This window comes from Gorilla gorilla, chromosome 1, assembly GCF_029281585.2.
Source record: "Gorilla gorilla gorilla isolate KB3781 chromosome 1, NHGRI_mGorGor1-v2.1_pri, whole genome shotgun sequence".
NCBI lineage: Eukaryota > Metazoa > Chordata > Mammalia > Primates > Hominidae > Gorilla > Gorilla gorilla.
Window position 1 is genome coordinate 38,766,152 of NC_073224.2, and position 26,239 is coordinate 38,792,390.

Sequence of the window (26,239 nt, forward strand, 5' to 3'; positions counted from 1 at the left end):
GCAATCACAGCTCACTGTAGCCTCAACCTGCCAGGCTCAAGCAATCCTCCCCACTCAGCTTCCTGAGTAGCTGGGACTACAGGTGTGCACCACCATGCCTCGCTAATGCTTAAAATTTTTTTTGTAGAGATGGGGTCTCACTATGTTGCCCAGGATGGCCTCGCACTCCTGTGCTCAAGCAATCCTCCTGCCTTGGCCTCCCAAAGTTCCACGACTTCTTTTCTCTCTTTGTCCTATCTCAGTACAGCATAAAAATGGGGAGTAACCAGGGATCCCTCAGACGTCAGCCCATAAGACACCAAGACAAACAGGGACAGATTACTGAAAAGCACAATCTAAAGAAGTCCAGGCCAGGCATGGTGGCTCATGCCTGTAATCCCCGCAGGATCACTGGGATCGCAGTGGCTTGTGCCTGTAATCCCAGGTGGATCACCTGAGGTCGGGAGTTTGAGACCAGCCTGGCCAACATGGTGAAACCCCATCTCTACTAAAACACAAAAATCAGCTGGGTGCGGTGGCAGGCGCCTGTAATCCCAGCTACTCGGGAGGCTGAGGCAGGAGAATTGCTTGAACCCGGGAAGTGGAGGTTTCAGGGAGCCAAGATGGCGCCACTGCACTCTAACCTGGGCTACAGAGCGAGATTTTATCTCAAAAAATAAATAAAATAAAAAAGAAGCCCAGGGACAAATGAGCCCACCTCCACTGTAGACACTGGGAGCCACATTCTCAAAATGAGTAACTACAGGGAAGAGACAGAATTCTCACAAGAGGGCATATCCTCCGCCCTTCATACATTTCTCCTGTAACACCTTTCTGGTTGAAAAGAAATAAGAAAGCTGTGCTTGACTTTCACTCTAGTGCTTTTTAAGATCAAGCAGGAATCTTACATTCTTTCATTGCCTTCCACATTTCTTTTCCTTCTTCCGTGTCCTCTTTCTTTTTAAATTCAGATCATTTAACAGACAAGGGTCATAGCTAAAAATAAATCTTCATTGTACTGAGCTACCTATGATGTCATTTACTGTATTCATAGGTCTCCAGACTGAACACTCCAGGCATGTAGACACACACAGGAGAATAAAACCTCAGTTCCCAGGCAGCTTCCAGAAGCTGTGGCATTGCTGTGGCCTGAGGCCTGGACTTTCCCAGGGGATAGGTATCCAGATCGTTTGTGCCCTTCCATATCACCTTTCATTCAGAGGCCTTACCTGGATTGGTAGCCAAGCATTGATACTCACGCCTCCCCAAAGAGGTACGTTTTAGTAGGAAACTGAAGGAAACCAAGGCCCAACAAAACGAGGCAACTAAACGGAGTGACTGGGGAAGTTTCCAGCCAAGTCAGATATAAAATTTGTACTGTGAAAAACTGTTATCTGTATTTTGGTATTTACCAAAAAACAGTGAGCCATGATCACTCCATGCAGTGGGTTAAACTTGTGGGAGAAGTAAATTCTGTGGTGTCAGCTCAGAACAGAACATATTGGGAATGCATAATAGAAAAGCAGTACTCTCACTCAGCTTCATAACTCCAGCAAATTTGTGGATTGGGGTTAACCAAGTCTGGAATTCCAGAACTCAAGTTACCCAAGTGTGGCAGGCCAGGGGAATTTCTGAGGGCTGGATGGGAAATCTTCAAAGTCAGCATTTATTTTCATCTGCACTCAATATTTTGGCCCAATATGTAAGTAACTTGATTTCCATTCTTGTGTTGATAAGGAGCCTAAAAGCCTGGAACACAGAAAGGAAAAGTTGGTCTCCACTTGGGTCTAAATGTGGTCATCAGTCATGGAAAATGCTGACTATGACCATTCCCAATCAGCTCCTCATGCCTGGCACTAAGAGACACTAGACACCTTGGGCTGCAATGACTGCATTGTGCGTTTGTCACTTTACCATAAGCTACATGAGTCCCCAGCTGGCTGTGTTAAAATGCTCCATCTTCCCAATAGCCATGTGTCCCTTGAAGGCAGGAACACTTTTATGTTTCTTCTGCAGCTCTCATGGTGCACCATGTTGCTTATTCTTTTTTTCCCCTTTTTAAATTTATTTATTTTTAGAGATGGGGTCCTGCTATGTTGCCCAGGCTGGTCTAGAACTCCTGGCCTTAAGACATCCTCCCACCTTGGCTTCCCAAAGTTTTGGGATTACAGGCATGGGACACCACGCCTAGCCCATGTTGGTATTCTCTCTGTCAGCACCCAACCAGGGAAGCAGAACCATGTGTAAATTTTGAAGGATATATTAGGCAATGGTGGGAGAAGCTAAGGAAGGGTGCATGACAAGGAGTTAAAGCATCAGTCACAAACCAGCCTTCCTGAAGCACTGGTGTGGATGGAACAAAGTTTGCCAAGGAATATAGGCAGCCAGGCACATCCAGTTGCTGAAGTGGGATCGTGAAAGTAGAGCTGGTAGAAAAGTTTATGTTTCTGATGGTGAGCTGGCCCCACTAATGGTCTTAGGAAGAGTTGCTGGCTGTGGAACGGGAAACTGAACAAGCTGGAACCCACCAGCACCCCTGCACCTGCCAACCAGAGCATCAAACCACAATGACCTTCAGAGAGTAGTGGCTGTTGCTTTACTTCCACCTTCCTAATCTTGGACAAATTTCTCTTTTGGCCAGCTCCCACCCAGAGGCATACAAAGAAAGGAACTTGAGAAAACCATTCCAGTTAAAGCAAGTTGACCCAGCACAGTCCAAAATCCGTGCTATGCAGCACAGTCCAAAATCCATGCTACACAGCACAGTCCAAAATCCGTGCAGGTATGTACTAGTTGCTCAGAACTCAAGCAGTCAGTTTCTAGCAATGTGAGAAAAGCCCTGATCTAAAGTCAGGATATGTAGGACTTCCGGTCATAGTTCTACCTCTAAAAATGTGTCCTGGGCTAAATTGTTAACCTCTCTGCCCCTCAGGTCCTTAGGGAAAGAAAATGACGACTCGTCACCTCTTAGACGGTGCATACAGAAGTGGAGGAGTTAAAATGTTAGCAGTGAAACTGTCAAACAGTACACAGGGGGAAAAAAAAGAAACTTCCATCCAAAGACTCTAAAAGATGCTAGATTCTGTAATGTTATTTTCTCTGATTTTCTTACTGTGCATGTAAAGCATGTTTATTTACAGCTGAGTCTCCCTGCTAAAGCATGGGTTTGAAAATGAGAAATTCTAGGCTGGGCATGGTGGCTTACACCTGTAATCCCAGCACTTTGGGGGGCTGAGGCAGGTGGATCATCTGAGATCAGGAGTTCAAGACCAGCCTGGCCCACATGGTGAAACCCCGTCTCTACTAAAAAAATACAAAATTAGCCGGCGTGGTGGTGGGCGCCTGTAATCCCAGCTACTCAGGAGGCTGAGGCAGGAGAATCACTTGAACCCAGGAAGTGGAGGTTGCAGTGAGCCAAGATCGCACCACTGCATTCCAGCCTGGTCAACAAGACTGACACTCCATCTCCAAAAAAAAAAAGAAAATGAGAAAATCTAGCTATTTTTTCCTGTAACTATAATCTTGGTGTGCTGTGAAATTTGGAGCAAGTCATTAAACCATTTTCTGTCAACATTTACTTATATACAGAATGGGATTAATAATATTCTAACAATAGTAATTGACCATTAGCTAAGTCCTTTAAAGAAATGAAGTCTCCAGCATTTGTTGCATCAAGGCCCTGCAGAGCTGTATGAGCTTCAGCCCTGCTGTGTTCTACTAGACTCCAGGGCTTGCCTCTGTTATCTCCAACAGATAAGATCATGCCAGAACACATGAAGTCAGCACTCGCCCCATTTAACCTTAAGTCAACACTACAGGGTTTGCTTCCTTTTACCAAGTACCAGCAAACATAGAAAAACAATCAGTTTCCTGGTTCCAGTCTGATCTGCTGCAAAGAACAAAGAAGGGACCGCCTTACTTTATCCACTGGATAAAGGGAACAGGGAGCCAAAAAATGATGTAGGAGATGGTGCCAGGCTGGGGTTGAGGAAGCAGGACAGAACCTAGGAATTTGCTTTCTCCTTGGACCTACTGCTTTCTACAGAGGGTCAGAGAGTTCGGCCAGAAACCTCCTCCAAGACCAAGGTTATGTGTGTGCCTCCTTAATTAGAAAAACAGGCCAGACACAGCAGCTCACACCTATAAGTCCAGTACTTTGGGAGACCAAGGTAGGAGGATCACTTGAGGCCAGAAATTCAAGACCTGCTTGGGCAACATAGTGAGACCTTATAATTACAAAAAAAAAAAAAAAAGCCAGTCTGTTAGTTCATTTTCATGCTGCTGATAAAGACATACTTGAGACTCAGCAATTTACAAAAGAAAGAGGTTTAATTGGACTTACAGTTCCACGTGGCTGGGGAAGCCTCACAATCATGGCAGAAGGCAAGGAGAAGCAAGTCACATCTTACATGAATGGCAGCAAGCAAAGAGAGAACTTGTGAAGGAAAACTCCCCCTTATAACAACCATCAGATTTCATGAGACTTACTGTCATGAGAACACCACGGGAAAGACCTGCCCCTATGACTCAATTACCTCCCAATGGGTCTCTCCCACAACACGTAGGAATTCACAATGAGATTTGGGTGGGGACACAGCCAAACCATATCACCAGGTGTGGTGGCATGTGCCTGTAGTCCCAGCTACTCAGGAGGCTAAGGTCGGAGGATTGCTTGAGCCCAAGAGTTTGAGGCTGCAGGGAGCCGTGATCGTGTCACTGCACTCCAGCCTGGGTAACAGAGCGAGATCTCATCTTAAAAAAGAAAGAAAAAAAAAAGACAACCCCAACAGCTCTGAAGGACACAAACTTCACACACACACACGCGTGCACACACACACACACACACACACACAAACACTTCATGAATTTCAACCCTTAGATCTGGAGGGTTAACTTCATGGCAAACATAGGGGTTACGAAAATAACGCACCATAATATTTCCCCCCTAGTTTTTCATTAACAACATGAGCCTTCCTAGGTCTGAGTACTTTGGTGTCTATCCTTAATAATTAATATCTGGGCATTAATAGTTTCAGCTCTTTCTACCTAGCATCTGTAAGCGTTAACCAGAACCTACTAACAAATGTGAACATACAACATTTGAACATAAAGTAACATCTCTGGCCTTCGAAGGTGACAAAGCTCAGAGTAGCATTTCTCATCCTAAGCTTCCAGCTGTTGGCCTGAGCATATTCACAAAGGTGAAGCCTTGTACTGCACCATCCACATTCTCTCCCATGTCTCTGCAGGCCAGGAGCATGCTTAAGCAAGTTGGCTGATGGTCTGAAGAGTTACATAGAGTCAAAGATAAACATATTTTGGTCTTTTTAAAACCCAGCATAAAAATAGCAGTAAAAATATTTCACAATAAAAATAATCATTTCTGAAGCCCTTTATTAGTTTGCCCCCTTTCTTAACTGGAAGACTTTTAAGTGACTTACAGCATTTAGGTCCAATGTCATGTTTGTTATGTTTATATAGTAACCAAAAACTCTGGATAAATATTTATGTAGTTACAAAACTTTTAACGGGCCCCAAACTTGGAATAATCCAAAAGAAACACAACGCTCCATTTTGGGCAGTTGTAAATCCCCTGTTGTCAACATAACTCAGACATTGGAAAGGAGGGAGTAAGCCTGAATGGCTCCCATATGTTTGCCATGAGCAGGCTTCAAGGGATGGGGGTGGAGGGGAGAATGGAGGAAGGGGCTGCCATGGCTGGCCTGCATCGAGTGTCCTGACAGTCTGGTAATGTGCAGAGCATTGTTTTGCGCTTGTCAGCTGTTGCCCAGGGATGCCTGTGTGATAAATGAATAATGGGCTCCACAGGGCTCTCCTTACACTAAAAAATTCAGCACATATGGTTCTGGCCAGTTTTCTATCCCATCCTATCTTTTGGTCACTCTAGAAGTACATTTGTTCCCTTGGCCATAAAAAAGAATATTACAGCTTTTAGGAGAGAATTGAGGCCAACAACTCAGAGCATCAGTCTTTAGGGACATGACATAAAGAAATCATATTTGAAACCTGGATGCAAGATCATCTAGAAAAGTACCCAGGATCAATGGGGTGGGAGAGTGGAAATAAAGGAAAATAATTTGACAAAAGTTGCTCCCTTGAATACATAAAGACCCAAACTTACTTATTTTATTTTATTTAATTTATTTTTTGAGACAGAGTCTCACTGCTGCCCAGGTTGGAGTGCAGTGGCATGATAATGATAGCCTCAAATTCCTGGGCTCAAGAGATCTTCCTGCCTCAGCTTCTAGAATAGCTGGAACTACAAGTGCATGCCACCAGGCCTAGCTAATTATAAAAAAAAAAAATTTGTTTTAGAGGCAGGGTCCCAATAGGTGCTTGGGCTGCTCTTGAACTCCTGAGCACAAGTGATCCTCCCATCTTGGCCTCCCAAAGCACCAGGATTACAACCCTGAACCACTGCACCTGTCTGGCTCAAACTTGCTCATTTTTAACTGGTAATCATTTCAGAAATTTTATGAGAGAGAGAGAGAAAGCAGAGGATGCTCCTAGGCCTGTACGTGCAACAAGTTGGCCATGGAGTCATAGTAATTTGGGGCCAGTCCTCTATAAAATAGTAATAATAACTGTATCTACCTCCTGAGGTTGTTGTGAGACATATCTACAGCAATACAGAAGTTGCTTCACACAATGTCAGGCACAGAGTAAGTGGTAATCAATGCTAGCTAGTATTATTCTTCCTCAACTCTTCAGACACTGATTCACTACCCTCACCGCAGGGAAAGAGTTAAAACTAGACATATTTAGCTGTAATGACTAGAAAAATTGAGCAGAAAATCTTTCCAAAAAGTTTTGACTTGGAGAAAGGAGGTTTATGGTTCTGTTCCCTGAAAGCTATGGCCTAGGGGGGGACAGTCTCTGCCCAGCAGGAGAGAAACCCTACCGTCACTGAGGCTAAGTTAGCAGAAGACTGTTCTCTTAAGAATGGAGGTTGGGAGGGCCTTTTGGTCTTTGGATAGTTCAAAGCATTTCTCAAAGCTTTACTAGTGGGGCAAGAAATACTCAGTAAAACCTGAAATAGCCCCTGCCAGGGCTGATGGCCAACAGCTGTGGGAATGGCAGCTGCTGTGACCCACGTCACTGTACCCGACCCAGGCATGGGGATCCCTGAAAAGTGGTCATGAGAGTCTCACATTTTTAATCTGTCTGGAAGCCAATGGGAGGTGTAAGGAAGCCAGATTCTGATCCCAAACAGTGGCATCCAATCAATTTGCGTAAATTTCTCATCGTGATCCCTTCCTCCTTACCATGGAGTTGGAAAGAAAGGGAGAATTCCCACACTTTGGCAATATGAAAGGACTATTCTGTAATCCTATTTTCAGGACAGTTTTCCTTCCTTTTAAAAATCCAGGTTGGCTGGGCTTGGTGGCTCATGCCTGTTGTAATCCCAGCACTTTAGGAGGCCGAGGTGGGCTGATCACAAGGTCAGGAGATCAAGACCATCCTGGCTAACACTGTGAAACCCCGTCTCTACTAAAAGATAGAAAAAATTAGCTGGGCGTGGTGGCGGGTGCCTGTAGTCCCAGCTACTTGGGAGGCTGAGGCAGGAGAATGGTATGAACTCGGGAGGCAGAACTTGCAGTGAGCCGAGATCGTGCCATTGCACTCCAGACTGGGTGACAGAGCGAGACTCCATCTCAAAAAAAAAAAAAATCTGCCTGTAATCCCATCACTCTGGGAGGCCGAGGTGGGTGGATCATGAGGTCAGGAGTTCAAGACCAGCCTAGGCAAGATGGTGAAACCCCGTCCTACTAAAAATACAAAAAAAATTAGCCAGGTGTGGTGGTGGGCGCCTGTAATCCCAGCTGAGGCACAGAATTGCTTGAACCCAGGAGGCAGAGCTGGCAGTGAGCCGAGATCGCACCACTGCACTCCAGCCTGGGTGAAAAAGCGAGACTCCATCTCAAAAAAAAAAAAAAAATTTCAGATAAATTTCTCATCAGAATAGAATTCTATACCTGGGGCCCTTTGAATACTGTTTTGAATGTTGAACTTCATGTGAGGTGAAATAATGATGCTAACTCACATTTATTAAGCATTTACAATACGTCTTGCACCCCTGCAGGCACTTTATATCTATTTAATTTAATCATATAATGCTTATCTCTAATACCAAGTTTACATACTAGTGAGTGCCAAAGGTGGAATCCAACTCACCTTTTTCTTTTCTTTTCTCTTCTTTTTTTTCCTTTTTTTTTTTTTTTTTTCGGTGGTGTCTCACTTTGCCACCCAGGCTGGAGTGCAGTGGCATGAGTTTGGTTCACTGCAACGTTTGCCTCTTGGGTTCAAGCGACTCTCTTGCCTCAGCCTCCCAAGTAGCTGGGATTATAGGTGTGTGCCACCAGGCCCAGCTAATTTTTGTATTTTTAGTAGAGACGAGGTATCACCATGTTGGCCAGGCTGGTCTTGAACTACTGACCTCAAGGGATCCGCCTGCCTCAGCCTCTCAAAATTCTGGGATTACAGGTGTGAGCCACTGTGCCTGGCCTAACTCACCTTTTTCTTTATAGAAAGCTGCCTGGTTTTTGAAGGAAGTCTTGAAACATTTTTTTTCTTCTTAAAAGTACTTTATAAAGTCTTTTGATTATAAAAATAATGTATGCTTATAATGGAAATTTTGGAAAATGCAAAATGTGTAAAGAAGTAGTAATTCTACTACTCCACATATAACTGCTGTTAATATTTTAAATTTTCCTAAGGTATTTTTCTGCACATATATTGATATTTCTTTTTTCTCCAAATTGTGATCTTAAAACTTTTAGACTTTCCAAAGATTTTGTAAACTTCTTTGAAATACCAGGAAGCCCATCTAACCCAGTGCAGCAAGTATGGACTTTTGAAGTTCAAACATAGTTTGGAAAATTGACCACACGGTTTCCAAGAGGAAACTAAAATTGGCAAAATGCCCTTTTTCACCCTGATAGGGGCTTTAAATGCCTAACCATTTGTTTTGCTGGCAGCAGGACCACTTTTTAGTGGCAACCAATGACTATTAGTGCCAATAAAAGTTCTTAAACCCCTCACAGCATTAATCATGCTCCAGATGTTACAAAAGTTGAGTGACCGAAAATGTACATACATTGAAGTCTTCAGCTGCTGCCTCAAGGTCATGGGGATTTCAGCTTCATTCTCTTAATTGAGAGTTAAGCCAGACCCCATCAGTGAGATTTCAGCCTCATTAAAAACCACAGAGGCTTCATTTTGCATATATTTCAGCATTTTCTATTTTCCTTTGGCCACTCTCATAGTGTATGTGTTCCTTTCAAACATCTCCTCTTTGATGAATAGTCCTTCCTGGGGCCCTTTTGTAGGCATGAGAGATTATACTCTGTTTTGATTCTATCTTTGCCCCTGAGATACCAACCGGTAGCATTCTTCCCACTTTGTCTGATCAAATGGAATTATTTTTAGAAGAAGCTGCTGTGTTTGAAAGACAGCTTATAATCTTAAAAAAGCCCTTTACATTGCAGACATATGGGCTTCTTGACAGTGTATGTCTAGAATTGCAATGTTCTCTCTGCCCAGAGGACTACCTTTGAATTCACCCTTTCTGCTTGTGTGTGTCTGTAAAGATAAATGAATTGCTTTGGCACTGAATATAGTAACTGTAGCGTGCATCATTTCTGACAACTACTTCCTGAACTTCTTCCCTGAATTTTGTACCAACTGTTCTCATTGGTTCTCCACAGAGCTCGTGGCACAGAGGAAAATGGACATAAGGTAGCGGTAACAGGCTGGTGACTGTGGCTTTTACGCATTGCTTCACACAACCCTGTCCAGGAGTTTTACACACTCACTAAACAAACAGAAGGCACCATCCAAGTCACTGGAGCCCCGTTGGATAAATACGGAAAGAATGTGGGAGCTATGTCATGAACCACAATGGTTTTGTGTTCTGTGTAATTTGAAGACGAGATTCCTTTGCTGTGTGTCACCTCCCATATTACCACTGTCGCCCAACATTTCATAACCATCAACTCTTTGCCAGTGCCCACATGCAAAGATGGGTTTGTATTAAAAAATAAATGAGAACAGCACATTCTGATGTGGTGTAGTATATCAGCATTTTCCATGAAGCCTCGTCGCCGGCCTTCCCCTTTTAGGAAACAAAGGACCCGTGACAGAGCCTACTTATCCCGTTACAGCTCCTGGTGAGAAGGGCGAAGCGATGTCAGAAATAATAGAAAAGGCTTTTTCCTTTGAAATATCTAAACGTTCAAAGATGGGAACAGCCGCAGGGGGGAGAATACTGTGCTATGCAAGTTGATCTGATTTTGTGGACCATCCATTTCCAATTGGGAAGCTCACTTACTTTCAACTTGAAGCATCAGAAAACCAGACTTACAGCAGCTTCAGCCTATAGGGGTTTATTTTTCTCATGTAACAAGAAGAACAGAAGTGGACAGAGGCCAAGTTCTCAAGGACTCAGTTTCTTTCTGTCCCATCAACCTTACCATGTTGGATTGTCATCTTTGTGCTTGTTGCCTCATGGTGGCAAGATGGCTGCAGCACCTCTGGAACTCACGACTGATTTTTAAGGTAGGAAGAAGGGGACAGGACTGTACTAGCCAGACGGCTTCCTTTCATCTGGAAAGCAAAAGGTTTCCCTGAATCCTCAGCAGATTTCTGCTGTCTTCCCATTGGCCAGAACTGTGTCACATGGTCACTTTTAATAGGTTTAAAAATGAGTTTTTCCTGGGAATATTGCTAGCTTGAACTAAATTGTGGTTCTGTTAGTGCAAAAGAAGAGGAGTGGGTGGAGTTTGGTCACATACCTCACACAGCCGCTCTTCTTAAGATGCTACTTAGAGGATGGTAGGGACTGAGAGGAGGAGGCAGAAGGAGCATAGCGACCTCTTTGGAGATGTAAGTGACTGTCTACATCATGTGTTTGTAGAGCCATGGGAATCAAAAATAACTCTTGCGATAGATTAGCAGCCCCAAACTTTTTGTTCACATGCGAAAATCTCTGTAATGAATTGTTAGTTCCCTGTTACGATTATTATGAAAATCTGCTGTGTTTAAATTATTGGGAAAGTAAAAGTATGATTTTTAAAAGGTAAATCTGACCATTTTGCCCACCCCTGGCTTAAAATCCTTCAGGAGATTTCCATAGCTCTTGAGATAAAATGCACCATCCTTGGCTTGGGCTCTAGAGACCTGCGGGACACTATTTCAGCAGCCTCCTGTGTGTCTGTCTGCTCCAGGGCTCTCTCTCTGTCCCTCCTTTTCCCTAGAACCCTCTTTCCCCATCTGGGGCCTTGCAGCCCCTGCTTATTCTTCAGCTCTAAGATGAAGGGTTCCTTAGAGAAGCATTCCCTTCCCCATCAGCCTAGCTTTGGGCACCCCAATAGGAGCGCTGAGTATTCTGATCGTCTCCTTAGCATTAATTTTTCATTTTTATTTATTTTATTTTATTTTTGAGACGGAATTTCACTTTTGTTGCCCAGGCTGGAGTGCAGTGGCACGATCTCAGCTCACTGCAACCTCCGCCTCCCGGGTTCAAGCAATTCTCTGCCTCAGCCTCCCGAGTAGCTGGGATTACAGGTGCCCGCCACCATGCCCAGCTAATTTTTTTGTATTTTTAGTAGAGATGGGGTTTCACCATGTTGGCCAGGCTGGTCTTGAACTCCTGACGTCAGGTGATCCACCTGCTTTGGCCTCCCAAAGTGCTGGGATTACAGGCATGAGCCACCATGCCCAGTGGTATTTATTTTTATAATTAATTATAAAAAATAATTAATTCTTAGTAAATTGTTTCAATTCTGCTTTCCCTGCTAGAATGTTAACTTTATGAAGGCCCCGTTGTTCTTTTTTCCTACTTGATTTGTAGCACCTAGTTGGGTGCCTGCTATGTAGTAAGCACTTAAAAAAATATGTATTGAATGAATGAAATGAAATTTTAAAAGTATGAAGCTGCTTTGTTGATACCACATATTGGTGCCCATCAAAATACTGTCCTCAAACTGGTGTTGGCCTGCAAACTCTTCACTGTTCATCTGCAACAAGATAAGTCAGAAATTGAGAGGATTTAGAAACTCTTATAACAATTATCAAATTGTATGCAATGATTAGGAGATTTTTTCTTTTTTGAGACAGGGTCCTGCTCTGTCACCCAGGCTGGGGTGCAGTGGCACGATCAAAGCTCACTGCAATCTTGAACTCCTGGGCTCAAGTGATCCTCTTGCCTCATCCTTCTGAATAGCAGCTGCGACTATAGGTGTGAGCCACCACATCCAGCTAATTCTTTTTTTTTTTTTTTTAAGAGATGGGGGTCTCATGTTGCCCAGGCTGGTCTTGAACTCCTGGGCTCAAAGGATTCTCCCACCTCAGCCTCCCAAAATGCTGGATTTACAAGTGTAAGCCATTGTGCCTAGCCAGAATTTTTTTTTTTTTTTTTTTTTTTAAGATGGAGTTTTGCCCTCGTCGCCCAGGCTGGAGTGCAATAGCATAATCTCAGCTCACTGCAACCACCACCTCCCGGGTTCAAGCAATTCTCCTGCTTCAGCCTCCCGAGTAGCTGGGATTACAGACGCCTGCCACCATGCCCAGCTAATTTTTTGTATTTTTAATACAGACGGGGTTTCACCATGTTGGCCAGGCTGGTCTTGGACTCCTGACCTCAGGTGATTTACCCACCTCAGCCTCTCAAAGTGCTGGGATTACAGGCATGAACCACCACGCCTGGCCCCCAGAAATTTTTAAAAATAAAATCAAATTAGCCAAGCGTGGTGGCTCGCCCCTGTAATCTCAGCACTTTGGGAGGCCAAGGCGGGTGGATCACGAGGTCAGGAGATCGAGACCATCCTGGCTAACAAGGTGAAACCCCGTCTCTACTAAAAATACAAAAAATTAGCCAGGCGTGGTGGCAGGCGCCTGTAGTCCCAGCTACTCGGGAGGCTGAGGCAGGAGAATGGTATGAACCCGGGAGGCGGAGCCTGCAGTGAGCTGAGATCACGCCACTGCACTCCAGCCTGGGTGACAGAGCGAGACTCCATCTCAAAAAAGAAAAAAAATCAAATTAGTCCTTCGCACGGTTTGAGAAACACTGCTATGGGTTAGATACTGCAAACTATCATTACACTAATAAAATGCAAACACTTCTGAAGCTTCAGGAGCTCAGAAGCCACTGTCAGCCACATGGGAAGCCGGCAGGTCAACAACAACCTCCTGCAAGAGGGAAACCGTATAGCCCCCACACCCCCCACTTCCTGAGTGGAATCTTAACTCCTTAACTTCCCAGCAAGTTATTTAACCCAGCTGCCTCAGTTTCCTCATGTGTAAATGGGGATTATAAAAGAACCTTCTTCACAGTGTTATTTTGAAAGATTACGTGGGGGCAACTATATGCAAAGCGTTTAGTGCAGAATCTGTCTCCAGTATACACTAGCTAAGCATCTGCTATTATTATTACTTGCAAACCATTTTGCAAAAAATAAAAGATTTAAAAAAAAGTTTTGATTAAAATAACACCTCAAATATAACAGCACACTGAACAGAGATGGTATCAAGCCTACACTGAGAGCAAAGTGCCTGCTGGGAGGATATGCAGTTGTGTGTGCCTGAGGCCTGGCTCTGACCTCATATCAAGGAAAATATTTGCATGGCAGAGCTGTTATATTCATGCGTGATTCTTTTTTCTTTTCTTTTTTTTTGAGACGGAGTCTTGCTCTGTCGCCCAGGCTGGAGTGCAGTGGCGCGATCTCTGCTCACTGAAAGCTCCGCCTCCCGGGTTCATGCCATTCTCCTGCCTCAGCCTCCCAAGTAGCTGGGACTACAGGCGCCCGCCACCATACCTGGCTAATTTTTTGTGTTTTTTCAGTAGAGACGGGGTTTTACCGTGTTAGCCAGGATGGTCTTGATCTCCTGACCTCATGATCCGCCTCCCTTGGCCTCCCAAAGTGAGGCCTTGGCCTCTTTTTTTTTTTTTTTTTTGAGATGGAGTTTTGCTGTTGTTGCCCAGTCTGCAGTGCAATGGTGTGACCTTGGCTGACTGCAACCTCTGCCTCCTGGGTTCAAGTGAGTCTCCTGTCTTAGCCTCTGGAGTAGCTGGGATTACAGGCACACACCACCATGCCCGGCTAATTTTTTGTATTTTCAGTAGAGACAGGGTTTCACCTTGTTGGCCAGACTGGTTTCGAACTCCTGACTTCAGGTGATCCACTCTCCTCGGCCTCCCAAAGTGCCGGGATTACAGGCATAAGCCACGAGCCCAGCCTCATGCATAATTCTTATAGGGGAAAACTTGCAAACTGAACAGAGAGAGAGAGGGATGTCTCTTTTTTTTGTTTTTTCATTACTATTATATTTTTTTCTAACTCAGGAAATGGCTGAAATTCTATCATTAAGACTGTAGGCTGGGTGCAGTGGCTCACGCCATCCCAGCAGTTTTGGGAGGCCGAGGCGGGCGGATCACCTGAGGTCGGGAGTTGGAAACCAGCCTGGCCAACATGATAGTCTCTACTAAAAATACAAAATTAGCTGGGCATGGTGGTGCATGCCTGTAATCCCAGCAACTCGGGAGGCTGAGGCAGGAGAATCGCTTGAACCCGGGAGGCAGAGGTTGCAGTGAGCCAGGATCACTCCACTACACTCCAGCCTGGGCAACAAGAGCGAAACTCCATCTCAAAAAAAAAAAAAACAGAAAACAAACAACAACAACAAAAAAAAACCTGCATCTTCTTAGTTGAAGTCTTTAATGTAAAATGCAAGTACAACTTAAATAGGTTACATTTTTAGTCCTTCTCAGTCATTTACACTTTAATGTGAAGAAAACCTCTGAAGGCATCTTAGATGGTAGAGGCCTTGCTCCTGTCTTACTGTAACCTGGCACTTGCTCCCCAACTCCACCCCCACTCTGCAAAATCCTGCCCATCATAGAGTTTAGCTTAGCTCATACCTTAAGCTTCAAGATTTCTTTGCCTGTTCCAGCCTGGCTGTTCTCTCTCTTCCCTGGTAGGAAGCACAGTCTGTGCCACATAACTTGGCACTTATATTCTGCCATCCACTGTTCAGTAGAGTTCCGTGTGTGTATCTTAGTCACACCTCTGAGTTCAGAGGCCACTTTTTGATAACTTTTCCTTCCCCACCACCGGGCTGCACACAGAACAGGTGCTCAATAAACCCGTGTTGAACGATGGGGAAAGTGAGGCAGAAACCTAGGGCATATGTGTCAGTAGAGAGTAGGGGCAAGCCTCGAATGTGAGCTGGAATAAGTCATTTGTGACCTTAAAGAAAGTGTGTTCGGCTGGGCGCGGTAGCTCACGCCTGTAATCCCAGCACTTTGGGAGGCCGAGGCGGGCGGATCACGAGGTCAGGAGATTGAGACCATCGTGGCTAACACGGTGAAACCCCGTCTCTACTAAAAATACAAAAAATTAGCCGGGCGTGGTGGTGGGCGCCTGTAGTCCCAGCTACTTGGGAGGCTGAGGCAGGAGAATGGCGTGAACCCAGGAGGCAGAGGTTGCAGTGAGCCAAGATCACGCCACTGCACTCCAGCCTGGGTGACAAAGCAAGACTCCGTCTCAACAAAAAAAAAAAAAAAAAAAAGAGAGAGAGAGAGAAAGCGTGTTCAATATAGACGGGAAGGAGAGGGGGCCAGGAGGAAAGAGCGAGAGGGTGAAAACAATGATGGCGGCAGAAAGTATAGTGGAAAATCCCTTTTAAAATAATTTGTTGGCCAGGTGCAGTGGCTCACACCTGTAATCCCAGCACTTGGGGAGGCCAGGGTGGGCGGATCGCTCAAACCCAGGAATTCGAGACCAGCCTGGGCAACATAGTGAAAGCCTGTCTCTGCAAAAAATACAAAAATTATCCAGGCATGGTGGCACATGCCTGTGGTCCCAGCTACTTGGGAGGCTGAGGCAGGAGGATCACTTGGGCCCAGCAGGTAGGGATTGCAGTGAGCTTTGATCACACTGCTGCACTCCGGCCTGGGTGACAGGAGTGAGACCCTGTATCAAAAAAAAAAAAAGAAAAAGTCACAATGTTTTCAAGATAGAAGAGACTTCATTCAGCTTGTATATCTGTAGAAAGGAAGGAGACCACAGACAGGACGCTGTTAAATGGGAAGAGAAGGGGACAATGGGTGCATGATGGTTCCTAAGAGGCATAGCACCAAGGGTTGTCATAGAAGGGCTAACCTTGGCTGGAAGGAGGGACCCCTCCTCTTCTGACGCAGAAAGGAAGGCAAGGTGGGTAAGTGATGATACATTGATGCTGAGGGGTGGAGAAGAAATGAATGAGGGAGGGAGCTGGTAGACTTGACCTCAGAAAAGACAGAATCCACGTTCTTCTCTTCCAAAGGAAAGTCACCCCACCTCTTCTCTCCTCCACCTCTGGCTCAGAGTTTGAGGCTTGGCAGTGGAAAGAATGTGTGGATCAGTGATGAGCTTTCAGAAAAGAGGTGCTTAAAAAGCTTACGCAGTAACCTCCAAGGACCAGGTTTCTACTGGCTACATGGATATGTAGAAGAACCAGTGGCCCATTCATTCACCCAGCAATCATGTGTCCTCCATTTATGTACCCAACATTCACGTGTCCTCCATTTATTCACCCAGCAATCACATGTCCTCCATTCATTCACCCAGCAATCACGTGTCCTCCATTTATTTACCGAGCAATCACATGTCCAGCACCTACCTCGAGCCAGGTGCTACTTAGAGCCTTGTTCAGCAGTGAACAAAAGAGGCTGAGTCCCTTCATCAAGGAGTTCGCAGACTAGATGAGAAGACAGGCAAACAGGCAGTTGGGGCACAGTGTGGGGAATGCTACAGTAGGGTAAATAAGGGGAGCTGTCGGGGGGATGGCCCCAGTGGTAACAAAAACTTAAGGCTGCAAAGATTAATCTATTTAGAGTGAGTGGCAGAATCAAAGGCCCAAAGACAAGAAGGAGCCTGGCTTTTTGGAAAGTAAAAGTGGAGCTGTGTGGCTGGAGCGAAGGGTAGGTGGCGAAGAAGAGAAAAGACCTGAGGTTGGAGAGGTAAGCAAGGGCTGATCACAGGGAGCAGAGCCTGCCCCTCCAGTCCCACCCAACCTGCCTAGAGTCTGCGTTTTATCCTGCGGAAGGGAGGGAGTTGGAAACAAGAAGGCCAGTTACAAGAGAGTAGTGACTGTGTAAGTGAAAAGAAACAAATGGAGTTGAGAGATTTATAGGCGGGATAATGGACAGGCCTTGTTAATTGATTGGATAAAGAAGAAGTAAAGGGAGACTCTCAAGTTTCTAGCATGGGCAACTGGGTCAAGGGAGATGCTGTTCACTGAAATAGGAAACAGGAGGAAGGACTAGTTTATAGGGGAAGATGAAGAGCTTATTTTGAGCATGTGGATGTTGAAGGGCCTGTGGGGAATGTAAATGGGGAATGGCAGCAGACAGCTGGATTTATGTGTCTGGAGCCTGGAAGAGAGGTCTGGACTGGCGGCACTGGATGATTGATCTCCAGCTTTGGATGATAATGGAAGCCTCAGAATCATCGGGATGAACCAGAGGAGAGGAAAGAGTAAGAAAAGAACAAAACGAGGGCTAGACCAGCAGAGAATACAGCCACTTAGGGATGAGCAGAAGCCGAAGAACTCACAAAGGGAGAGGAGCCCACACAGGACACTGGGAGGAGGGGCTGGGAAAGTAGGAGTTAAAGGAGTTAAAGAGCCGGATGTCCTGAAGTCAAGGGATGAAAAGCACATTAAAGGGGGAACAACAAGCAACTTGGGAAGCTACTGAGAGGTCAAGGAAGAAAAGACTCAAGGCAGTCACTGGATCAAGCCACAGGGAGGTTTTAGTAACCTTGCTAAGACTGACTCTGAGGAGTGCTGGGTGGATGCAGAAAGGAAGGGAGGAAACCAACGTCACAGAGACAGTGAATGCGAGCTACTCTCCAAAGACTGCAGTTGAGAAAGAATGACAGATGGAGGGGCAGGTGAGGACAAGGAAAGTTCTTAATTATGTTGTCATTTTTAAAAATTGAAGTAAATTGTATTTGTTTATATGGTGATGGGTAGGAGGCTATAGAAGAAAGGCTGAAGGAACAGGGAGAGTGAATAACTGATAAGAGTGGAGTTTCTGAAAAGGCAAGATACCATGGAAGGCATTGGCCTTGGACAGAAATGATAAGAATAGTAACAGCAATATTAATAATTAAAGAAAGTTTCTTGTGCCAGGCACCATGTACCTTTTCCATTATCTCTGTTTGTTTGTTTGTTTGTTTGAGACAAGGTCTTGCTCAGTTGCCCAGGCTGGAGTGCAGTGGTGCAATCATGGCTCACTGCAGCCTCGATCTCGACTCTGCCTCAAAAAAAAAAAAAAAAAAAAAAAAGTGGGGGACTATCTTTAACTGAGGCCCTCACAATTGCTCCATGTCACAGAGCTAATAAATGATGCAGCTGGGGCTCGTTCCATCCTTAACAGAGGAATAAAGGGGAAGATGGACTCAGGTGCAGTAATGTTGCAGGTTTGGTAACTGTGGGCATTGTCCTCTGATTACCTCTATCTCCTGTGAAGTAGGAGGTAGGGGGGTGGTGGCGGAGGGGTCAATGGGAGGGAGACGTTACCCAATCACCTGTTGTGAATGCTGTGACAGATGAGCAGCTGTGAGGGCCACATCTCCAGTAGCTCCGGCAGCCAGCGGGCAGAAGAAGGAGGAGTCGGTGACACAGGACTGGGACTGGTTCTCACTTGTCTCTCCCTGTTTTTAACCTTCCAAACCTGAGGGAGGACCTGCCTTAGAGGTGTACTAGCTGGAGTGCCAATTTAGTTCCAGAAAGGAAGTGGAATCTCTGGTTACCTGCCAATGTTAATACATGTCAGAACAATAGTCCTGCTTGGGTCCTGGAAAATTGTGGTGCAACACCCATGTCATTATCGTCCTTATAATTTTTCATAGGCTTTGTAGCAACTTTGTAATTTGTGCTGAATTTCATTGACATACCAAATCTCAACAGCACAATACTTTTTAGTTCTGAAATGTTTCATTCATTCCATCTTTCATTTATTCATTCCACAAATATTTATTGAGAGTCAGGCAGTGGTGGCCAGTACATCCAATGTTCCTGTCCTCACAAACCAGGAAAAAACACCTATTTTAACTAGACTAGATGTGCACCCCATGAGGTCATGGGCTTTGATTATTTTATTCACCACTTCATTCTGAGTGCCTGAAACAGTGCCTGGCATGTAAGGGATGCTCAATAAATATTTGTTTGCAGAGGTGCATTTATCATGAAACTAAACAGAGTTTAAGCTTCATAGCCCCTCAATTGCACTGTCCTCTTTCATGGCTCTGGGTGGGGACTACTGTGTGCTCTCATGGTAATCTGTTTTTATAAAAATTTCAAAGGTAAGATACTTTAACTAGTTCTCTGTCTCTACCCTAACTTCCCCTCTACCACTTTCTGCTGATGTCAATAACATTGGAGAGGCCATGGGCATTCTGGATATCCAGCTAAGAGGAAGTTGCATTGGGACTACATTTAGTATGGGATGTTGGGGACATATTTATGGGATGTGGGAGACGTATGTGGTATGCTGTCACTTAGGTAGATATGAAGTTATTGCTAGCTATATCAGTACAGAGATGACGTCCAGGAATACTCCTTTACTCACTGTAAAGACCCACCTGGCATGTCATAAAGGTACAGAGTCAGATGTGATGTCACAAAATGAGCCTGTCCTGGGCTCCTGGCACTAGAAGTTTGGGGGTGGTAGAGAAACAAGGGCTTTTTTAAAAGAAGGCCTCCAAAATTGTCCAAGCTTCAGGCCCCTCAAAATGTGAATCTGCCCTTAACTGGATGTGGATAAATCTAAATCCGCTCATACTTTATTTTCTCTCACATTTACAGACTACAGAGCCTAAGTCAAAGCTTGTTCTTGGACCCAGGAAATATGTCAAATCCTTCCAGTGAATGGTATGTCTTCCTAAATGACGCACTTGTGAAAACAGCTGGACCTACCTGTCTAAAGGACAGCTAGCTTCCAGCCTGATTTTCAGAGCTGATATATCAAAATCTAATTCCTTTTACAGAATAGCCAAATAAATATTTTCACTGTCAAATTCTTCACACCAAATGCTGTACAAGCAAAATCATTATACCTTAGATAATGACTGTATTATATTCGTAGATTTCTAGTGGTGTTCATTTATTCACTCACTCACTTGATAAATACACGAAGTCCTTACTACAAGTCAGGTATTGGGGGTAATATATTAACTAAGACACAGTCCCCTTCTTCAAAGAGTCTAGTGGGGGAGTGAGACATTTAAACAGGCGATGACAATACATGATTCACACTAAGATTGGGGTTGATGATGAGCACAGCATTTTCGAAGCACTTGGGTGGAGCTCCCACCTTGGCAAGGCAAGTCAGGGAATGCTTCTTGGAAAAGCTGAGTCAACCTCTTGGCAGGGATGCTGGAGCACTGGGTGGGAGGGTGAACTGGATCAAAGGTTCCCAAATCTGGCTGATCATCAGAATCACCTGGGGGAGCTTCGAGAGTCCCAGGCCTGCCCCCAACCTACTGACTCAGAATTTCAGTGGGGTGAATTTCAGGAATCTGTCTCCTAAAAAATAAAAGCATGCCTGGTGGGTTTTTGATCCACCAAATTTGGTGAAGTGGATGACTTGTGATTTTGGGGAGAGGGCCCAGGGCAGGAAGGGGTAGATAAAAAAGCCCACGGGAGGCTGCAGAATGCCCTATGGAAAAGGCAGAGTAAGGAGGGGCTAAGGCACAGGTAGGCAGAGGAGACTTTCCAGGCAAGGGGAAAAAGAACCTTCTACACGGGCTGTTTGAAGGAGCTCAGGCCCTTTTAGAACAGTCACTCAGCATGGCTGGCAGCTCACAGGGCCAGCTAACTCAGGTTCTGAAAATCATTTAGCAACCTGATAGAGACCACAGAGGTGGCTGTGTTTCATGTTGGGGAAAGGGGCAGGAATGCCTGCACTGTGGGGCAGGAAGGAAAAGGCTCAGACTGCCCCTGTGACCCTGCAGGGACTTTGGTCCCCTGAAAGCTTTGCACTAGTCCAACTTCCAATGCTCTGGTTTAAGAAACCTCCTTGTGTCATTTGCCTCTTTTTTTTTTTTTTTTTTTTTGAGATGGTCTTGCTCTGTTGCCCAGGCTGTAGAGCAGTGGTGTGATCACAGCTCACTGCAGCCTTGACCTCCCAGGCTCGAGCGATCCTCCCATCTCAGCCTCCCGAGTAGCTGGGACCACAAGCATGCACCACCACACATTTTTGTATTTTTTGTAGAAATGGGTTTTTACCATGTTGACCAGGCTGGTCTCAAATTCCTGGGCTCAAGCAATCTTCCTGCCTTGGCTTCCCAAAGTGCTGAGATTATAGGTGCGAGCCACCACACCCAGCCTTTTTTTCTTTTTTTCTATATATATATATATATATATATATATATATATAATACTTTAACTTCTGGGATACATGTGCAGAACATGTAGGTTTGTTACGTAAGTATACATGTGCCATGGTGGCTTGCTGCACCTCTCAAACCGTCATCTAGGTTTTAAGCCCCACATGCATTAGGTATTTGTCCTGATGCTATCCCTCCCCTTGCCCCCTACCCTTTTATTTTCCTTTCCTTTCTCTTTTTTATTTTTTAGAGATGGTGTCTCACTATGTTGCCCAGGCTGGTCTCCAACTTCTGGGCTCAAGCAATCCTCCTGCCTCAGCTTCCCAAGTAGTTGGGATTGCAGGCATAGGCCAGCACATCTGGCCCCTTTTCTTTTTCTAATAACAGCTTTACTTAGATGTACTTTACATGCCATAAAATTCACCCTTTTAAGCGTACAATTAAGTGGTTTTTAGTATATTCACAGAATTGTGCAACCATCACCACTATTTAATTTTAGAACATTTCATCACTCCAAAAAGAAACAGGCACCTATCAAGTCACTTCTCATTTCCCTACCCCATCCCCATCCCCTAGCAACCAACAATCTACTTTCTATCTCTATAAATTTGACTCTTCTGGATACTTCCTGTAAATAGAATAATACAATATATAGTCTGCCTGGTGTCTGGCTTCTTTTTTTTTTTTTTTTTTCTTGAGACAAAGTCTCGCTCTGTAGCCCAGGCTGTAGTGCAGTGGTGCGATCTCAGCTCACTGTAACCTCTGCCTCCTGGATTCACACCATTCTCCTGCCTCGGCCTCCCGAGTAGCTGGGACTACAGGTGCCCGCCACCACGCCCGGCTAATTTTTTTGTATTTTTAGTAGAGATGGGGTTTCACCGTGTTAGCCAGGATGGTCTTGATTTCCTGACCTCATGATCCGCCCACCTCAACCTCCCAAAGTGCTGGGATTACAGGCCTGAGCCACTGCACCCAGCCATCTGGCTTCTTTTACTTATTAGCATGTTTTCGAAGTTCAACCATGTTGTATGTGTCAGTACTTCATTCCTTTTGGTGGCTCAATAATTCTCCATTGTATGGATTTGGTTTATTCATCCATCAGTTGATGGACATTTTGGTTGTTTCTACCTTTTGGCTGTTAGGAATAACACTGCTATGAACATTTGTGTACAAATTTCTGCATCAACATAGGTTTTTAATTCCCTTGGATATATATGTAGGAGTGAAATTTCTGGGTCATATGGTAATTTTATTTAACTTTTTCAGGAACTACCAAGTTGTGTTCCAAAGCAGTTGCCCTGTTGTATGTTCCCACCAGCAATGTATGAGGGTTCTGATTTCTCTATATCCTCCCCAACACTTTTTTTCTCTTTTGAGATGGAGCCCTGCTCTATCCCCCAGGCTGGAATGCAGTGGTGCAATCTCGGCTCACTGCAACCTCCGCATTCCTGGTTCAAGCCATTCTCCTGGCTCAGCCTTCCGAGTAACTGGGACTATAGGCGTGCGCTACCACACCCAGCTAGTTTTTGTAGTAGAGACAGGGTTTCACCATGTTGGCCAGGCTGATCTCGAACTCCTGACCTCAGGTGATTGGCTCACCTCATCCTCCCAAAGTACTGGGATTACAGGTGTGAGCCACTGCGCCTGGCCCCAACACTTGTTTTTATTCCTTTTTTTTTTTTTTTTTTTTTGAGATGGAGTCTCGCTCTGTCGCCCAGGCTGGAGTGCAGTGGTGCAATCTTGGCTCACTGCAACCTCTGCCTCCCGGGTTCAAGCAATTCTCCTGCCTCTGCCTCCCGAGTAGCTGGGACTACAGACGCGTGCCACCATGCCTGGCTAATTTTTTGTATTTTTAGTAGAGACGGGGTTTCACCATGTTAGTCAGGATTGTCTCAATCTCCTGACCTCATGATCTGCCCGCATCCGCCTCCCAAAGTGCTGGGATTACAGGTGTGAGCCACTGCGCCCGGCCCTCCTTGTTTTTTTTTTTTTTTGTAACTGTTCTAGTGGGTTTAAAGGGGTACCTTATTGTGGTTTTGATTTGCATTTTTTTCTTTATTTCTTTTCTTTTTTTCTTTTATCTTAGAGTCAGGGTCTTGCTCTGTCACCCAAGCTAGAATGCAGTGGCACCATTATGGCTCATTACAACCTTAAATTCCTGGGCTCAAGCAATCCTCCTGCCTCCGCCTGCATTTTTCATATGACAAATGATGTTGAGCATCTTTTCATGTGCTTATCAGCCATTTGTGTATTGTAGAAATGGCTATTTAGATCCGTTTTAAAATTGGGTTGTCTTTTTACTACCAAGTTGTAAGAGTTCTTACAAGAGCTATATCTATATTCCAGATATAAGTCCTTTATCAGATATATGATTTGCAAATCTTTTCTCCCAGTTTGTAGGTTGTCTTTTCACTTTCTTTATGATGTCCTTTGAAGCACAAAAGTTTTAAATTTTGATGGAAATTCAATGTATTATTTTTTCCTTAGTTACTTGTGCTTATGGTGTCATATTTTGAAAACCATTGCATAATCCAAAGCAATGAAGATTGATTCCTATGTTTTTTTCTAGGAGTTTTGTCATTTCACTCTTACATTTCGGTCTACAATCCTTTTTTTTTTTTTTTGTGAGACAGAGTCTCGCTCTGTCGCCCAGGCTGGAATGCAGTGGCGGCACGATCTCAGCTCACTGAAATCTCCGCCTCCCGGGTTCAAGCAATTCCCCTGCCTCAGCCTCCCGAGTAGCTGGGACTACAGGTGTGCACCACCACACCTGGCTAGTTTTTTTTCTTTTTTATTTTAGTAGAGACGGGGTTTCACCATGTTGGCCAGGATGGTCTCGACCTCCTGACTTCGTGATCTGTCCTCCTCGACCTCCCAAAGTGCTGGGATTACAGGCGTGAGCCACTGTGCCCAGCCTTTTTTTTTTTTTGAGACGGAGTTTTGCTCTGTTGCCCAGGCTGGAGTGTTGTGGCACAATCTAGGCTCACTGCAACCTCTGCCTCCCGAGTTCAAGCAATTTTCCTGTCTCAACCTCCTGAGTAGCTGGGATTACAGGTGTGCACCACCATGCCCAGCTAATTTTTGTATTTTTAGCAGAGATGGGGTTTTGCCATGTTGGCCAGTCTGGTTTCAAACTCCTGACCTCAGGTGATCCGCCCGCCTCAGCCTCCCAAACCTCTGGGATTACGGATGTGAACCACTGCACCGGCCTACAATCCATTTTGAATTAATTTTTTTTTTTTTTTGAGAGATAGAGAAGGTCTCTCTCTGGCACACTGGCTGGAATGAGGTGGCATGAATATGGCTCACTGCAGTCTCAGCCTCCTGGGCTCAAGTGATCCTCCTGCCCCAGCCTCCCCAGTAGCAGGGCCCACAGATTGTACCACCATGCCAGGCTAATTACAAAATATATATATTTTTTGTAGACATAGGGTTTTGCTATGTTGCTCAGGCTGGTCTCAAACTCCTAGGCTCTTCCTGCCTCGGCCTCCCAAAGTGCTGGGATTACAGGTGTAAGCCACCACACCCAGCCTTAAATTAATTTTTATATGATATGATATAGGGGGTTCAATTTCATTGTTTTGCATGAGGAAATCCAGTTACCCCCACACCATTTGTTGAAAAGATTATTTTTCCTCATTGAATTGTCTTGCCACTCTTGTTGAAAATCAATTAACCATATTTGACAGTGTATTTCTGGACTCTCAATTATATGCCATTAATTTCTATCCTTATTACAGTATCCTGCTGTCTTGACTATTGTAGCTTTGTAGTAAATTTTGAAATTGGGAGGTGTGAGTCCTCCAACTTTGTTCTTCTTTTCCAAGATTGTTTTGGCTATTCTGGGTCCCTTATATATTCATATAAATTTTAGGATCAGTTTGTCAATTTCTGCAAAAAAGTATAAAAGGGGCAGCTAAAATTTTGATAGGGATATTGTTGAAATCATTTATTATTGAAGTAGTTCCATGAGGCCACTAACAGGTCAGAGTGGGAAACAACCATTTATTATCTGTTTGACAGGAAAACTGAGGCACAACAGTGAATTTTAAAACTTCCTCAGCCTGACAGTGCTGCTTTCAACAGTAGAACAGCTATCTCCCAAATCCCATGATGCCAATTTCCTCCTGTCCTTATTAGAAGCAAATATTTCCTGAGTGTTTGCTCTGTGCCAGGCACAGTTCCAGGCCCTCAACAATGTAGAGGTCAAGCCTGAGAAAGAACCATATAAAACTTGCTGTCAGGCCGAGTGTGGTGGCTCACGCCTGTAATCCCAGCACTTTGGGAGGCCGAGGTGGGTGGATCACTTGAGGTCAGGAGTTTGAGACCAGCCTAGCCAACATGGTGAAACCCTGGCTCTACTAAAAATACAACAATTAGCCAGGCTTGATGGCGGATGCCTGTAATCTCAGCTACTGGGGAGGCTGAGGCAGGAGAATCATTTGAACCCGAGAGGCAGAGGTTGCAGTGAGCCGGGATCGTGCCACTGCACTCCAGCTTGGACGACAAAGTGAGACTCTGTCTCAAAAAAACAAAAAACAAAAAAACTTGCTGTCAAATCAATTGCTCTTTCTAAGAGAGGTGATGTCCATCAGGAATTTTCATTCTCTCTACTATCCAATGTATACCAACCAAATTTTCTTTTAACTTAATAATTTACTATTTTTCCTTTCCTGATTATCTATCACAGAAAATTTAAAAGATACAAAAATTCCAAAGAACAAAATAAAAATTACCTATAATCCCGTAAATCAGAGACAGTCGTTATTAACATATTGGTCTAAGATTTTAAACTCTATAATAATAATAGTTAATATGGTGGTGAGTGTGTGTCTGGCCTGTTTAAATATTTTACATTCATCAAT

General features: G+C 44.6%; 1 long non-coding RNA gene across 1 annotated transcript in view; it reads left to right on the forward strand.

Annotated features, from left to right (window-relative positions):
• LOC115931439 (uncharacterized) overlaps window positions 1–26,239 on the forward strand; it is a 113,495-nt gene that overhangs the window by 57,620 nt on the left and 29,636 nt on the right. The window contains exons 5-7 of the long non-coding RNA XR_010134629.1: window positions 2,621–2,761; window positions 9,708–10,557; window positions 19,852–19,917. This is a non-coding gene — a long non-coding RNA (uncharacterized lncRNA). The remainder of the gene's footprint in view (window positions 1–2,620; window positions 2,762–9,707; window positions 10,558–19,851; window positions 19,918–26,239) is intronic.